General features: G+C 37.9%; 1 protein-coding gene and 1 pseudogene across 2 annotated transcripts in view; one reads left to right on the top strand and one right to left on the bottom strand.

The window, feature by feature from the left end:
- The window catches only part of PRKD1 (protein kinase D1), a 353,215-nt gene that overhangs the window by 115,675 nt on the left and 219,221 nt on the right, over positions 1–18,319 (top strand). The window lies entirely within an intron of this gene.
- On the bottom strand, positions 1,191–1,291 carry LOC112437033 (U6 spliceosomal RNA; annotated as a pseudogene).

Genomic DNA, 18,319 nt, shown 5'->3' with positions numbered 1-18,319 from the left:
TGCATAGACACTTAAGTTTCCAGAGTATTTTTGTGGTTTCTAGAATGCATATTTTCATTTTATCTTAAATAGATGAGAGAAGTCTTTTGTTGTTGTTTTTTTGAGACAGAGTTTCGCTCCTGTTGCCCAGGATGGAGTGCAATGGCATGATCTCAGCTCACTGCAACCTCCACCTCCCAGGTTCAAGCAATTCTCCTGCCTCAGCCTCCTGAGTAGCTGGGATCACAGGCATGTGACACCATGCCTGGCTAATTTTTTGTATTTTTAGTAGAGACTAGGGTTTCGCCATGTAGGCCAGCTGGTCAAGAACTCCTGACCTGAGGTGATCCACCTGCCTTGGCCTCCCAAAGTGCTGGGATAACAGGTGTGAACCATGATGCCTGGCTAGATTAGATATGTTTTAACAAAAAATATAACTGATATGGTTTGGCTCTGTGTCCCCACCCAAATCTCATCTCGAATTGTAATTCCCATGTGTGGAGGGAAGGAAGTGATTGGATCATGGGGCCAGTTTCCCCTATGCTGTTCTCCTGATAGTGAGTTCTCACAAGATCTGATGGTTTTATACATGGTACTTTTTCCTGTGCTCTCACTTCTTCTCCTGCCTCCTTGTGAAGAAGTGCCTGCTTCCCCTTCACCTTCCACCGTGATTGTAGGTTTCCTGAGGCCTCCCTAGACATGCAGAAGCTCTTTCCTTTGTAAATTACCCAAGTCTGGGTATTTCTTTATAGCAGTGTGAAAACGAACTAATACGATAACTGAACGCTTTCCTCCTGAGAGGAGGAATAACATGGTGAACATAGTGTTTGCAGATTTTGTATTCAAGCAAGTTATTTTAAGGATTGCTCTTTTACATATTAAAGTCAAATTATATTCAATTTAGTGTTCCGGTTATATCTAGGTATAGGTAGTTTTGCTAATGATTTCCTGTATGTTGTATGTGTCCTTTTAATAGGGCTTGGGTCTTTTTTTTGGCGGTGATAATTATAATATGGAGTTGTAAGACATAATACAAAGATATCCCTTGTAACTCTGCATGTTTTTTCTCAATGACATTTTGCAAAACTCTAGTTTAGTATCATAGCTAAGATATCGATATGGGCACACAATCCAGATTTCCCAAGTTTTATGTGTTCTCTTTGGGTTTGGGGGTGTGTGTGTATGTGTATGTGTATTTAGTTATATGAAATAAAAATATGAAACACATAACAAATTTGTATGTCATCCTTGTGTAGGTATGATGCTAATCTCACTATTGTCCAATTTTAGTACATGTGCTAAAGAAGTGGGCAGAGGCCTGGGGTTTCTTATGCATCAGAACTGGCTTCATTACTCAGTGATGAGAGCAATTGTTTGGGGTGTTATGCTCTGAATTTACTGTCTTGAAATCCTTGATTTTATATTTGTATTTATGTTTTATAAGTGAAGTCTGGTGGGATAATGGAACATGCCCAAGACTTGAAGTCTTGGTTCAGGTGACCACTTGTGCTGTTGTCCACTTCTGGCTTCCCCACCACTGAGGACCCCAAGCCCAACCTGGCCTCTTCTTCCCTGCTCCTGCGCAACAACTGCTGCTGTCCTCAGCCCCTGGCAGAGAGGGTCAGGGTCTGATGCAGGAGCCCCACAGGTCTTAGAACAGGGCATAGATGTGGCCGCCCCTTCTAGGAGTGCCACTGTGGTGCCTCAGTGGGGCAAACCTCTCACTCCTGAACTAGATGCTTAATGCATCCTTGTGTAGGGACTGTAGTGCTTCTGGGGGTCATCCTTCTGCCTGTGGGCTCGAGCAGTAGAGTTGTGTGTGGGAAGGGAGATGTCCAGCTCACCTCTCCTAGGTGGTGCACAGAGCATTGCTCTGGCAGCTGGAAGGAGAGAGAACTCAGCCGCTAGCCAGTGGGCAGTTTGTGTGAGCTGTGGGTGCGCATGTGGGGGTAGAACCCTGGAAGGTCTGCATTTATTGTGCAGATATCCCTGTGCCTGAAGGATGTCAAGTAGCAAATAACACCATGGCAGGTTGAGGGGAAGCTGCGGAAGGAAGGAAAACACTTGATATTTTAGTACCTTTAATGGCACTTTTCCTCTGCTTTATGAACAAGGGGCCCTGCAAATTATGTAGCCCATTCTGATAAGCATAGTGTTATCTTCAGCAATCATTTACTGTACACAGTGCCCACTTGTTTTCACTGCATCATCCTATATTTGCTTCAAATCTCAGTGACATAATAAGAAGATATTCAGTGAGACTGTGTGGAGACTAGAGCAGCACAAAACCCATAATGATATAAATATGTGGTGGAAAATTACAATAAAACCCTTGCATCTTCCACTTTAATTTTGCCTCAAGGAAATGGCAAAGTGCCCAGCTGGCAATAACCAGTTCCAAATGAGCTGCCAAAACTACTAGGTGCTGAAATACATAGTTTGTTGCACTTCCCCATTTTGGTGCCTGACTATAGGTTTTGAGGTTGGCATTTTAAAGCCAGAGCAGGTGCCTGCCACCTGGAAGCATTTTCTTAAGTGCCAAGCTAATGTCACCACAATAAGACCAATGAAGTGTATTTTTAAATAACATTGAAACTGCTTTACATGTGTATACATATCTATTGAAATAAATCCTAAATAGGCCTAAAATGTTTTCATCTGGAATTCAAAGGGATATGATTTGTGTCTTGGAACAATGAAAGATTCTTATAAAAAGGAGCATGCTGATAGAAAACATTTAGATAAAATATTTGAAAAGTTTGTAAATGTAGATTGAAGTATTAGCATAAGAAAATTAGATTGCTTTACCTTGGAACCTGACATTAGAGGTGCTGAGGTGACAGCGAAGAATACATACAGGCACACGTCTTTATATTGCTGTTCACTTGATTGTGCTTTGCAGATTGTGCATTTTTTTTACAATTCAAGGTTTGTGGCAACATTGCATCAAGCATGTCTATTGTTGCCATTTTTCCAGTAGCACATGTTCACTTCAAGTTTCTGTGTCATGTTTTGGTAATTATCACAATTTTTCAAACTTTTATTATATTTTTATGGTGATCTGTGATGAGTGATTTTTGTAATTACTATTGTATTTGTTTTGATATACCAAAAATTGTGCCCATATAAGACAGCGAACTTAAGTGTGTGTGTTCTGACTGGTTCATCCACCAGCTATTCCCTCATCTCCCTCCTTCTCTTTAAGCCTCTCTATTCCCTGATAAACAATATTGAAATTAAGCCAATTAATAACTCTACAATGACTTCTAAGGGTCAAGTGAAAGGAAGAATCACATGTCTTTCATTGTAAATCAAAAACTATAAATGATTAAGCTTAGTAAGGTGTGGCCTCTTGTGCCAAACACTTAGCCAAATTGTGAGTGCCAAGGAAAAGTTATTGAAGGAAATTAAAAGTGCTACTCCAGTGAACACACAAATGATAAGAAAACAAAACAGCCTTAGTACTGATAGGGAGAAAGTTTTAGTGGTCTGGATAGAAGATCAAAGCAGCCACAACATACCCTTAAGCCAAATCCTAATCCAGAGTAAGGTCCTAACTCTCTTCAATTCTGTGAATGCTGAGAGAGGTGAGGAAGCTACAGAAGAAAAGTTGAAAGCTAACAGAGTTTGTTTCATAAGGTTTAAAGAAAGAAGCCATCACCATAAAATAAAAGTGCAAGGTGTAGCAGCAAGTGCTGATGTAGAAGCATCAGCAAGTTATCCAGAAGATCTAGCTAAGATCATTGATGAAGGTGGCTTCACTAAATAACAGATTTTCAATGAAGACAAAACATCCTTCTATCGGAAGAAGAAGCATCTAGGATTTTCACAGCTAGAGAGGAGAATGCCTGGCTTCAAAGCCTCCAAGCAGAGGCTGACTCCCTTGTTGGGGGCTAAAGCAGCTGGTAACTTTAAGTTGAAGCCAGTGCTCATTGACCATTCTGAAAATCCTGGGGCCTTTAAGATTTATGCTAAATCTATTCTGTCTGTGCTCCATAAATGGAATAAAACCTGTGTGACGGCACATCTGTTTGCAGCATGGTTTCTGAATATTTTAAGCCACGGTTAAGACTTACCATTCAGATGAAAAAGATTCCTTTCAAAATATTGTTTTTCGTTGACAATGCACCTGGTCACCCAAGAGCTCTGGTGGAGATGGACAAGGAGTTAAATGTTTTCATAGCTGCTAATGGAACTCCATTCTGCAGCCCATGGATCAGAGAGTAATTTCAACTTTCAAGTGTTATTGTTTAAGAAATATATTTCATAAGGCCACAGCTGCCATTGATGTAGTGATTTCTCTGATAGATCTGGGCAAAGTAAATTGAAAACATTTTGGATAGGAATCACTATTCTAAATGCCATTAAGAATCTTCATGATTCATCAGAGGTGGTTAAAACCGTAACATTAAGAGGAGTTTGGAAGAAGTTGATTCCAACACTTATGGATGACTTTGATGGGTTCAGGACTTCAGTAGAGGAGGTGACTGCAGATGTGATTAAACTATCAAGAGAACTAGAATTAGAAGTAGAACCTGAAGGTGGTTTATGCCTGTAATTCCAGCACTTTGGGAGGCCAAGATGGGCAGATTGCCTGAGGTCAGGAGTTCGAGATCAGCCTGGCCAATATGGTGAAACTCCATCTCTACTAAAAATACAAAAATTAGCTGAGTGTGGTGGCAGGTGCCTGTAATCCCAGCTACTTGGGAAGCTGATGCAGGAGAATTGCTTGAACCCAGGAGGCAGAGGTTGTAGTGAGCTGAGACAACACTATTGTACTCCAACCTGGGCGACAAGAGCAAAACTCCCATCTCAAAAAAAAAAAAAAAAAAAAAAAAAAAAGTAGAGCCTGAAAGTAGGACCGAATTGCTGCAATCTAATGATTAAACTTGAATGGATGACTAGTGGCTTCTTATTGATGAACAAATAAAGTCATTTCTATTGATAGAATCTAGAATCTACTCCTGGTGAAGATTCCGTTAACATTATTTAAAAGACAACAAAGGATTTAGGGTTTTACATAAACTTAGTTAATAAAGCAGTGGCAGGATTTGAGAGGATTGACTCCAATTTTGAAAGACACTCTACTGTGGGTAAAATGCCATCGAACAGCATCACATGCTACAGAGAAATCTTTCATGAAGAGTCAATCGATGCAGCAAACATCATTGTTGTCTTATGTTAAGAAATTGGCTGTGAGGCACGGTGGCTCACTCCTGTAACTCTAGCAGGTTGGGAGGCCAAGGCGGGCAAATCACTTGAGGCTAGGAGTTCGAGACCAGCCTGGCCAACATGGTGAAATCCCGTCTCTACTAGAAATACAAAAATTAGCCAGTCTTGGTGGCACACACCTATAATCCCAGCTACTCGGGAGGCTAAGGCATGAGAATTGCTTGAACCCAGGAGGTGGAGGTTTCAGTGAGCCGAGATCATGCCACAGCATTCCAGCCTGGGAGATAGAGCAAGACTCTGTCTCAAAAAAAAAGGAAAAGAAAAAAAAAGAAAAGAAAAGAAATTGGCCTGGTATGGTGGCTTATGTCTGTAATCCCAGCACTTTGGAAGGCTGAGGCGGTGGATCACTTGAGCTCAAGAAGTGTGAGACCAGCCTGGACAACATGGCGAAACCTCATCTCTAGAAAAAAATACAAAAATTAGCCAGGCATGGTGGCACACACCAGTAGTCCCAGCTACTTGGGATGCTGAGGTGGGAGGATCACTTGAGCCTGGGAGGCAGAGGTTACAGTGAGCCAAGAAATTGCCACTGCACTCCAGCCTGGGCCATGGAGTGCGACCCTGTCTCAATTTAAAAAAAAAAAAAAAGAGGAAATTGCTACAGCCACCTCAGCCTTCAGCAATCACCACTGTGATCAATCAGCAGCCATCATTATTGAGACTAGATTCTCCACTGGCAAAGAGATTAGGACTCTCTGAAGGCTTAGATCAAGAATCCCCAAACCTCAAACCATGGACACAATAGGAGTTGAGCAGTGAGCCAGTGAGCATTACCGTCTGAGCTCTGCTTTCTTGCCTTCTGTCAGATCAGCGGCATCAGATTCTCATAAGAGCCTGATGATCTGAGGTGGAACAGTTTCACCCTGAAATCATCCCCTGTCAAGAGACCACTGGAGACGATTGTCAGCATTTTTTAGCAATAAAGTTTTTTTTTTTTCATTAAGGCATGTGCATTTTTTTAAGACATAATGCGATTGCAGACTTAATTGACTACAGTGTAGTGTAAGCATAGCTTTTATATGCATTGAGAAACCTGAAAATTTCTGTGACTTGCCATATTGCGACAATATGGTTTTATTGGTTTTATTGTTGTGATCTGAACTGAATCCACAACATGTTCAATGTATTCCTGGCATGTTTTTATAACATTTCAATCTTTGAGACCAAAGGACCTCTCTTGTTTCAGTTGCAAAAGTATGTCTGTTTTGGTGCCTGTAAATACATTTACAAATCTGATGCCTTCAGGATGCTTACAGGCAGTCCTTTGTCTCCAGTTAAGCTTTTTCTTTTCTTTAAGTTTTCAGTAGAATATTCCAGGAATCTCTGCATACTTCAGGAGTTTGCAAGGTTAGTTTTTTGTTTTAATACTTACCTGAACAGTCGAACCATTTTCTAATGCTCATCTAACCAAACAACTACTTTATTTATTGTTCTGCCTGACCTGTAATGTAATTTGCATAATGCGCTGGCTGTTTTCTGATTCAGACTACATATTTCAGATTGGATCTACTTGTTGTATTTTTTTTTTTTCTCCTGCAACCTGAAGGCCAGGCAGAGAGGGTTCATTGAAATCTAGGATTTGTTAGATTGTATTTTAATCAGTTTCACAGCATACCCTCCTTCTCCCAAGCCTATTGCCCAATCTCAGAATGAGATCAAAATAAACTGAATTGTCCTTACTCACTTTCACAAAGTTGCTAGTTAGAAGCAAAATGTCCAATCCATCCTGTAGGAAGAAGAGAGGGACCCAGCAATGGGCCCAGTTAATCTGTAAATTGCATATTTAACGTAGGAATAATCATGGCTCTTGTTATTGAGATCTTTTCAGTACATTTGGTGGAAGTAAACTGTTTGTGTCCTCCAGTGGTTGATGAGATCCGCTTCTTGCCTTGCTTTCCTCTCCTGGGCATTTATTTGCTAAGCAGATTGATCTATTTAGTGCATCTGTGTCTGGGTGGGTGATGTCTCCACTACTACAGTACACTCTTCTGTATTTATTATTTCACTAACAATTACTTCCACTTTCTCATTTTTCCCTTCTCTGGCTTGTTCTCATGCTCTTATCTTGCCATAACTTAAGTTTTCTTCTCTCCTCCTCATTGCATATTCCCCTTCATTGGCAACTTACAAGTACTTACATCACCTTGTGATGACTCACACTTTCTGTTAATAATGAAAAGTGATCATGTTCTAGAGAGCAGAGCCCATGCTCTGGAGGCAGCCTGCCAAGGGTTGAATCCTGGCTCTTGGCTTTACCACCCATCAGCTCACTAGCACTGTGAACTTGGACAAGTTTTTTAACCTCTCCTTGCCTACCTTTCCACATCTGAAAAATGCAATACTCTAGTTCCCACCTCATAGAGATGCTGTGAAGATTAAAGGAGTTATTCTACATTGTGGATTTAGAACGATTCGTGGCACGTAGTAAGTGCTCAACAACTGTTAGCCATTGTTATTACTTAATTTCATTTAGCTCAGTTGTATGACCATTCATTCAGCCTTCTATTAGCATTCTATTTTTCTGGCAACACCTATTGATATCCCAGATAATTAATTTTCTTTTTTTGTAATGCATTTAGAAAATGCTGCTCTTTGAAGTAAGTTAAGTGTTGCCTTTTTCTCTGTTATTTTGCAAGGAGGACAGCTTGAGTTGGAATATCTAGAAGTAAAAATCTCTCTGCTATGGTCAAATACCTCTTAGTATCCCTCAGCCAATGGGTGTGATTTTTACTTCTTCCCCCGACCAATCTAATGGAGTTCAACATCTTGCTACTGCAGGTGTCACCTGCTTACTATTAATAGCAGCATGGTCAATACCCAGGAGGTTGTAGAAATGCAGATCAGAGGACACACTGCAGACCAACTGAATGATAATCTATAGTCTAACAAGATATCCATGTTATTCTTAAGGCTATTAAAATTTGAGAAGCACTATACCAACATTTCTAGGTCTAGAGCACCATAATTCTGCTCTAGGGAAATAGGAAGAAACCAACCTGAATTCTATTTTAATAACACATAATATTGACTATTTCTACAATTTAGCACTTTAAGCCCTATGAGATTTCCTGGAAAACCTATGTTGGCATTCTCTTGGGTGTAATTGTTATCGATTAATGTCATGATTAAAAGTACGGCTTAGGTCTACTGGGAGTTTTAGCTCACTGAAAGGAAAAAAAAACACCTCATTGATCTGAAGCCCTCAGTCAGTCATTCTTAGCTTTTCAGAAAATACTTCAGATAAATAGCAATAATCTTAGCACTGAGAGGTTTGTCTCAGGGGATGATCTTTCTAACAATGACTTGCATTGATTAAGTTCATTGCTTTTTAACTGTTCACTTTGTTACTGTGGTAACTCTATTTTAAACATTAGGATGCATTTTGTTTTTTTTTTAGTTGGATTGTGTATGGGTAAAGTAGCACAAGGAGGCATATTTGGGCTTCTTGTACTACTGGTGAATTACTTGTTGAGAGTCTAATGCTCCTGTTTTCTAAATACTGCTTTGTTGAGACAAGGTTCTGGAAAAAGGAGACATTGGACATGTTCGTGGGTTAGACAGCATTAAGAAAAGTCAGGCAACTGTTATGATTCTTGGTATCAGTGTCAGCTCTCAAGAAAGGACTAAAAGTGCTAGATTTACTAGCTGGAGAACATTGCTTTTTGAACAGTTTACTCTTGGGAATCTTGTATAACAATGTTGTTAGATTGTTCTCTTGCCTTTTGCATACATTTTCTTTTTTTTTTTAGTTTCGCTCTTGTTGCCCATACTGGAGTATAATGGCCTGATCTCAGCTCATTGCAACCTTCGCCTTCTGAGTTCAAGCAATTCTCCTGCCTCAGCCTCCCCAGTAGCTGGGATTACAGGCGCCAACCACCATGCCCGGCTAATTTTTGTATTTTTAGTAGAGATGGGGTTTTGCCATGTTGGCCAGGCTGGTTTCAAACTCCTGACCTCAGGTGATCCGCCCCCCTCGGCCTCCCAAAGTGCTGGGATTACAGGTGTGAGCCACTGCACCCGGCCACATACATTTGTTTTTATGGGTGGTTGAAACATTTAGAAAATCTTCAGCTCACTGCTTACTGTGGTTACAGGATAGCAAGAAAGATAAAGAGATTGGGTTTAGGCATTTTGAATTTGGCTTTAAATGAACCCAGTTGCAGATGTTAAATGGTGATATTAAGTCAGTCTAAGCATTAATATAAAATGATGTTCAAAAGTTATAGAACAGCATATAAATAATTGAAAAACAAAAGATCATTATTTTACCCCTAATTACTAGCCTTGGAGTATGGGTCAACCTTTCCACATCCCTCACCTTTCACATGCAATGAGATGCTCAGTGAATCCCAATAATTATCCTTTTCTTAGAGTCTCAAGTTCTTATCCTCTGTTTTTATTAGAACAGCTGTGTTTCCAGCTTGGATTATTTTTACCTCCTACTTAAACTGTTGCAATTCATGGGTCATTTACTCCTTCAGAGTTACCAACTATGTTTTTAACAAGTTGAGTATGCTAATATAGAGTTACAATTTTGATATTAACTAGACAAAAAAATTAAAACTTGGTGACTTCTCATTGTCAGTAAACAAAAAAATCGTTTCCCAATCTGGTCAAGTAAAATTCCCCAAAATGGTCATAGTTTACCTTAAAATATTCTTGCTAGACCTTCCTAAGTATGAAACTTGTGTGCCATCAAAATGAGACTGTTTATTCTAGTCCATATGTACATTGTATTTCACAATATTTGGACCTTAGCTCTGTTTTTCCCTCCATCTGGAATGGTCTACTCATAATTTCTGCCCACTGAAATACTTCTTATCCTTAATCCTTTTCCTTAAGCCTGTGGGTCCTTTCAGCCCTGAACACTCAGGTATGACCCAAATACTACCATTTGGGAGGGATATATAGAGGATAGTCTTGCATGGCTTTTGACCTGGACTGTCTCATGTCCGGCTCATTGAAATGCAGTTTCTGGTTCTCAGATTTTAAGTTCCAGAAACTTCATTTTTAAAATAAAACCAGAGTTGCTATAGTTCCTAGAAGATAAATCCAGGCTAGTAAGCCTCACAAAATATTTTTATGGACTGGAGTGCCCGTATACTAACTTAGAGTGAGTGATGTGCTTTTCTTGGATATTGCCTTTCTGCAACAAGATGTCTGCAAAGCAGATTCAGAAACTGGAAAGTTGCTCAATTGGCTCAGAATTGAAACATAAGGAATTGGTTGGTCTTGAAGGATATTCCATCCAGGTTATGGGAAAATCTTATTGAGTCACCTGATAAGATTCTTTTCCTTGGATAATTTGATGTAAACACTGGTGGATTCCTCAGGTTCCAATCTTTTATCTGTTGCTCCAACTGACTGAATTACAGTTCTCCTTTACATCTTCCATTCTGATAGTATCATTCTAAAGATGTCACTTTGTTACCTTGTTTTAAATTTAGCAACTTCCTATCCTTGTCAATTAACTTGTAAAGTAATCCAGGTCTAGAAAACCACATTTAGATCTATCTAATCCATCTACTGTGGTGCAAAAATCTTTGGATGGCTGTTCTCATACATCATGTGTTTGCTTTTGAGCCTTTATAGTCTCATAATGTGCTTTTTATCTGAACTTACACAAGAATTATTAAATTGCCTTGTGCATTAGATGTATTGTCTTCTTCCTTTCTTAATCTATTTGTATTATGGTTATTGGCAAACTGGCCTTATTTACTATCAGGTCTAAATTTCTTAAAAGCTGGGACTGTTACTTATTCTTGTTTGTTTTTTCTGTAGTCTCAAGTAGAGTCACATCTTTTTTTTTCAGAAATGTAGCTTTACATTCTTCATTTATTTATTCATTCTCTCCTTCCCTCTTTCCCACCCTCTCTCCCTTCCTTTCTTCCTTCGCTCCTTTCTTCCTTCCTTTCACAGGCATTTATGAAACATATACTATTTGCCAGGAATGTATTAATGTCTGAGATTACAGGTATAAAAGATGTAGACCCAGGCCGGGCCTGGTGGCTCATGCCTGTAATCCCAGCACTTTGGGAGGCTGAGGCAGGTGGATCACCTGAGGTCAGGAGTTTGAGACCAGCCTGACCAACATGGAGAAACCCCGTCTCTACTAAAAATACAAAATTAGCCAGGTGTGTTGGCGCATGCCTGTAATCCCAGCTACTGGGGATGCTGAGGCAGGAGAATCGCTTGAACCTGGGAGGCGGAGGTTGCGATGAGCCGAGATTGTGCCATTGCACTCCAGCCTGGGCAACAAGAGCGAAACTCCATCTAAAAAAAAAAACACGTAGACCCTAATAGCATAGTTACTGCCACTCATTGATGGCCTTAAGCTCTTCATGTAATTCATATAAGACCACCAAAACCTAAGTGTTAATACTCCCCACTTGTTTTTTGTTTTGTTTTGTTTTTTAATAAGCATACTGAGGTTCAGAAAGAAAAAATGACTTTCTTAAAACCACACTGTTAGTGAAACAGCTGGGATTTAAGATCAAGGCAATTGCCTCAAGTGATTCTTTTTCCCTACTGCTTGTTCATGTTCATTGGAGGCAACTTTATCGTTTAAGGTACTGTGATGGCTAGCTACACGTGTCAATTTAGCCAGGCTGTGGAGGCCAGTTCTTGATTAAACACTTATCTGTGTTTTGCTGTGAAGGTTTTTTGTAGGTATGGTTAACATCCACATTCAGTAAGCTTTAAGTAGAGGCATTAGCTTTGATAATGTGGGGAGGCCTCATCAATCAGTTGAAGACCTCAAGAACAAAAACTGAAAAGAAGTTTTGCCTCAAGACTGCAGTACCAGCTCCTGCCTGAGTTTCTAGCTAGCTTGCCTGCCCTTAGATTTTGGATTTTCCAGTCTCTACAATGGCATGAGACATTTACACACACACACAAACACACACACACACACACACTTGGGTCCCCTTTCTCTGGAGAACCTTGACTAATGGGCTGATACAGGTTCTGACAGTTAAATAGACAAAATATTACACTAGCATTTTTATTGCATTACTTTAAACTCTCAAATTAAAAGTGTTTTAAAGTTAAAAATGTATATACCGTATAGTAATTTTATTTTAAATAGGGAGGATTGGTGCCAGGGGTCTTATCATGAAGGGACCAAGTGTGGAGCTAGAAGGAAAGGGATGAAGGACTGGACTGTTTTTCAAGGTGGTTGAAAAAATAGAGGGATGTCACAACCTAAAGTTGGTCACATTATAGCTGTCCAGGGAAAGATTTATAAAATTGTTGAAGATACTCATTTCAAAAAATTCAAATAACAGAAAACACACATTTTTTTTCCTGTGATTTGACATCAGCATGTCTATGTGTAGAGTCTGTAGTGTTCACAATTTTACTTTTAGGTTTCATAAGGTAAAGCAAGTCAAATATTTTCCTGCATGTGGACTTACCAAATATGAAGACACTGAAAAGCAGAGTAGTGATTTTAGGAATTTGGATTTCAGTCGAAAATTTCATTATTAGGCCCAAAGTTATTGTGGTGAATCCATAAAAGTTTTTTTGTCAATTGCAAATCAGAGTTAACCCACCAATAAAACCCCAGGGTCTAGAACACAGGTTTTAATGAAGTAGAAGTGGACACAGGGAGGAACAGAGTGTTAAACAAATGCAAGCACGCCTCTACGCAACCAGTGCGGACTCTCCTTGGAATGGGATATCACAGCCAAGTTGATTGGAGATATACAGTTGATGCTTATTATTTGTGGAAGTTCTGTTCTGTCACATCATCTTAGTTAGCAAATACTGAACCATTTCTCCTGGGAGAAATACAGGGTGGGTTAGTTCCTGTGAGTCTCTTGTCACATTTTTCTGAACGACCTATACATAATCTTATGTGTTTCTGTTTTAAAGACACCTTATTTAATCTACTTATGGTCAATAGCGGTCAAACTCATGCCTGAACTGAGTTTATCTAACACATGTATTTTCTCTGTGAGACACATAACAGCTTTCTTGCACTTAGGAACACTAGACGGCACTTCAGCACTATGCTTGGGGCTCCTTTTGAGCAGCACGATCACCAAGAAGAAGCACAAAATGCAAAAAATGTGGCATTAAATAGACCATGAAAAGAACACTGTTGAGAGTATTGAGAACTGAAACAAGAAGGCAGTGTAAGCTGGGAATGTGTACATTGGGCAGTTCATTTTCTTGCCACTCCGTGCATGTCTGCAAGTGACCCCGAAAGCACTGCAGTATTTATTTTGGTGTCATAAATACATTTTAGCAAGTAGATGAATTTGCAAATGAGGAATTGGCAAATAATGAGGATCAGATCTACATAAGCAGTTTGGGTCTTCCTGGAAGATGAAACTATTTGTAGTTAAATAGCTCCCCCAAAGACACTCTGTAAGAGAGTGCAGTGCTGCCGAAGGACAGTGTTTGGCTTCTGAAGATTTTATGTTCATTTGCAAGATTATTTAATAAACATTTTTAATCCTTGCTATTGCAGCCTTTTAGAAGAAAATCTGTGCTATAAATAACAAAACTTTAACAATGGCAGTATGCTTTCTTTAGGAATCCCGGAGCAATTTCAGGTGTCTGTTTTGAACCACTGGAATGATTAATAAAATCAGTGCAAATAAACAAAAAATCAAAATTCAAGCAAAGTAATTTGTTATCTTTTCCAAAATATTAGTAGGGAAGCAATTTGTTTTCTTTCACCAAGATTTACAGAGTCAGTTCATTAAAATATCACTTGTTTAACCATGTTAAAACAATTACTTGTTTAATTGAGGTTTTCACCTTTTAATGACTTTTGTCATATTGAAATTTGCCAAGAAATTAGCAAGTCTACAACTTTGATTCTTGCATACTATTTTAATACTTTTAGGTTGATGCCAATCCTTTAATTCTTTATTTGTCCAACACTTAGTATGTGCAAATTTCTTTGCTTAAGAATTCTGAATTAGCAAAGCAGGGATTTTCTTGACTTAAGCAGCTGCCAAATCGTGGAGGTACTCCCACCCAAGAAAGAGGAGTAAAAGTGAGATGTGCTCTTTTACGCTCCTGCAGCAAAATTAGAACTCAAGGACAGAGGGGGTAGAACGGCTCAACTACTGATGAGATTATTATTTAAAAGAAAAGAAAATAAAAAGAATCAGTGATGTGGAAGATTATTGAATTTTTTTGTGAATCAAGATTTCCTCCAATAGCTCATTGTACACTGAATAAAAAAGGTTGGGTTATATTTTTATTCTGAAAAGATATTGCAAGCCATTTTTCTCAGCCATTTCATAAATTAGAATGGGAGAAAATAGATTTATATTATAGCAAGTACAATTTAGTGTAGACTAGTGGTGGGGGGCTACTACCAGAGGACTACAATTATGAATATTTATAACCTGAAATAGATGTAAGAAGTAAATTAGAGAAATTAACATGGGCAATAATCATATTCATACAGTGACACTGACTTGGAGAGAATTATATTAGGTAGTCAGAAGACTTTAGCCTATTGCTGCTTGAAATTATGTATACATGGATCCTTAATGTTCTGGGCTTGAATTTGAAAGGCTCACTCATCAAGATTTTTAGACACATTATATTTGCTTTTGCAAATTAGAAGCTCCAACCACAGATGCAAGTATACATTGCCATGTGTGGAATTAATGCTTCAGACAGCTTATGAATATGTATGTGTATTTTGGTGGCGCTTCTGCCACATGAGTCTGAAAAGCAGTGGGAAGTGGGTGGAACTGCGTGGAACTGCATATTGCTGTCAGAAAAGTGCAATTCTCAAAGAAAAAAATATAGGGGCAAATTTTCATTTCAGACATGTCTGCAAAAACTAAAATTTTCCCAAAGAGGAAAGCTGATATTTGTCCATTTTAATTGTTAAAATTTCTGTTGACATCTTCACAACTTAGAAATATTCTGAGGCCAATCCTTTATATTTAAATATACATACATCTTCAAGATGGTTTCTGGAATGCCTTAAGTTTCAATATGTAGTGAGATTTATATGGCACTGAGTTCTGTAATTACAGTTGTAGCTGATTGAATTACTGGTATATATGGGTTGGGTCTACCTTAAGTTATAGTGGGAGGTTTTGTGTCTGTATTTCACCAGGATGTTGGTATTAACCACTGATTACCTCAAAATCATGTTCATCTAGAAAAAGAAATACAATATAAATGGTAGTCCATTTGCAATCTGTTCCACTTTATGGGCACCAATTGTAAGTCATGGTAGCTGGGCAGGTTGGGGTGGAGGGACAGGAAAGCTAAGGCCAATAGCAGCTCCTGTGGTGGTGTGTGTGTCTGTAGCAGTGCAGGTGCTTCGAGGTTCCCTGGGCCCAAGAGGACGAAGGGTCTGCACCAACTGATAGTGGCACCCTTGGGTAGTTTGAATTAATTACCTGATATGATCAGCCCCCTTTGATAAAAGTTTTAGGGTGTTCCGGAAAACCTTGTCACTCAGTGATGATTTGGTGTAAGGGTCTGGTTAGAGCAGGATCAGATGATATTTACATGTTTCATATGCTGTAACAGTACAATTCTGATACTTCAGACAGATATTTAAACAGTTCCTAACAGTACATTTTAAACATCAAATTGAACCAGTGACAGATAATAACACAATTACTATTGCTCTGTTTTATTGATGTAAACTTACTGCATTTGATCAATTATTACCAAAGAGATTTTAATCCATCGCTTACAAACAATTTGTTTACAAGGCATACTGATATCCTCCTAAAAGACCATCTGATACGGCTTTGCATTTTCACCTGTTCTTGAAGTAGTCCCTCAGGCTATTTCCCTTTACCCCAGTTATCATTTAGAAAAGGTTTGCTTTTGGTATGTAGTTAGGGTGCCTGTAAATTCCCTTTTTATCGTAGGTCTGGTCTAATGGAGGGTCCAAAGTTTTCTAGGTAACAATACTTTCTTCCATTTAGCCTTAGTCATCATTTCTTAATGGCCTTCCTCCTTAGAGCTCTAAATTGGATTAAGGTTGTATGTTATCTAGGAACTTTATAAAGAATTAATTGTTATAAATTTTCATTTGTCTTAAAAAACAAATAACAAAAACTCTTACACCTGTTAACCTCCCTTGCCCTTCTAGCTTCTGTGCCATTCTTCATTTCCCTTTGCAGTGCAACTCAACATGTCTACACCTGTTGTCTCTAATTCTCCTTTAATTAACTCCTAAACATACTTAAATCAGACTCTTGTCCTCACCATTCCCCTAGAACTCTGGTCAGGTTCAACAGTGACCTTTAAGTTACTATATCAGTAGGTTAGTGTTTGGCCCTCATCTTACTTGACCTATCCAGAGCATTAGAGACATGTATCTTCCTAGAGGCCTGTGACTCACTTGTTCCTCCACATTTTTCAGACTTTTTAATTTTCATCCCTGAAAGATGAGCACTTAGTCTGCTTATCTATTTGCAGTTATTGTTGGGGATCTCATTCAGTCTCATGACATTAAATATGATTTATAGACTGATGACTATCAACTTAATGTCATTAATCCAGACATTTCTTCAAAACAATCAATTTTCCTATATCAGGAACTATAGGAATTTTTAGCTCTACATCAAAAATTTTAATAGACAAGTTTTGCATCTTCCACCAGAAACAAAAAAGAATCAATAAAGTGATAATTTTGAAATTTTGATATTGTTATGATTAAACATTCGTACTAATTTCCAAATTCCAGAGTTAGGGAGTTTAACTTAAGATAGACAAAATAAGATAGAGAAACTAGAATCACTCAATTCAGGAAACTGCATCATGCATATTTACATAATTTTTATGCATACTTGTTGATTGCTATTTCATATTTAAGGTTATTTACCTAACAAACTAATTCATGCCAACACAATGTACCATGTAATCCAATGGGAGATGTCATTTAGTGAGATAAATCATTTGCTTGTTTAGAAGAGTGTTACAAATATGTGTATCACTGTTATTTATATATCAATAGATGAAAAGAGTATAGCATTTATAACTAAAGAAGAAATACATATATTAATATGACCAGCTGATACATTTAAAGTGATCTTAGTAAATTATGTTTATTTTGCTTACCTTCCTTTGTAAACTTTGTCCTTTTTGCCTATCTACCAATAGGCAGTCAACTGCACTGCTTAAACACATTGAAAGTTGAATTATAACTAAAATGCATAGTCCACAGACTATTTCTTATATTTTTGGGCATGAAAATGTCCAAAAAATTTGTAATGATGAGCATTCCAGAACATTTTGCATTCTAAGTCTTACATGATTGTTTTAATATCTGGAATTGGGGAATATTGCACATTGTTGTATTTATCATTATTTCTTAGTTGGTCAATTTTGCTACAATTTTACAGTAGAAAAGAACTCTGATTTGAAAGCAATTTCAGACTGATTCATTTCAACCTTAAGAGTCACCAAAATGTTTACTCATCCTCTAAGTTACAATAATACTACTCATGTTGAAGAAAAGACAATGTTTAATTAGAGCTTTCATAAATGTTAAATAGTGTTTATTATGTGAAAATTAGGTGAGCATATAATGGGAACATGAATTATTTAAAACACATTCTTGCAAAATTGAGGTAAGAATACAGAGGAAGATAAACTTTCCCTATAGCTCTTTAGATTCAATGACAGGATGACATTTAGTATATAAAAGAGATTGAATGTAATTAAATAGGTGTATATAAATAAATATATATTTCAAATATATAAAAAGAGACAAAAGCAATGGGGCTTAGATGTGACATTTTCTTGATTTCTCTGTATTTAGCATCTCAATAAATATAATAGTTTGATGAACTATTGATCCATTTAGTGACTAGAAAATTGATACTGATGTCATTTAGACAATGAATGAAAATGTTTAAGAGTAATATTCAAAGGACAGATATTCAGAGAATGAAAACAAATGCTGGTATAAATGAAAACACGAAAAGTAATTTTGAAAGGAAAAATGTTCAACTTAGTAATATTATAGAAATGTAAATTAAAACCAGGGTGTGTACTGCTGTCCATCTACTAAATTATTAAATCACTAAAAAGCATAAATCTGATTTTTATTGAGTCTGTAGGGATGTTTATGAACTCACACATTGCTGCTAGTATAAATTAG

Source organism: Pan paniscus, chromosome 15, assembly GCF_029289425.2.
Source record: "Pan paniscus chromosome 15, NHGRI_mPanPan1-v2.0_pri, whole genome shotgun sequence".
Classification (NCBI taxonomy): domain Eukaryota; kingdom Metazoa; phylum Chordata; class Mammalia; order Primates; family Hominidae; genus Pan; species Pan paniscus.
Note: the sequence above shows the minus strand (reverse complement) of the source record. Positions and strands in the feature narration are given on the sequence as shown.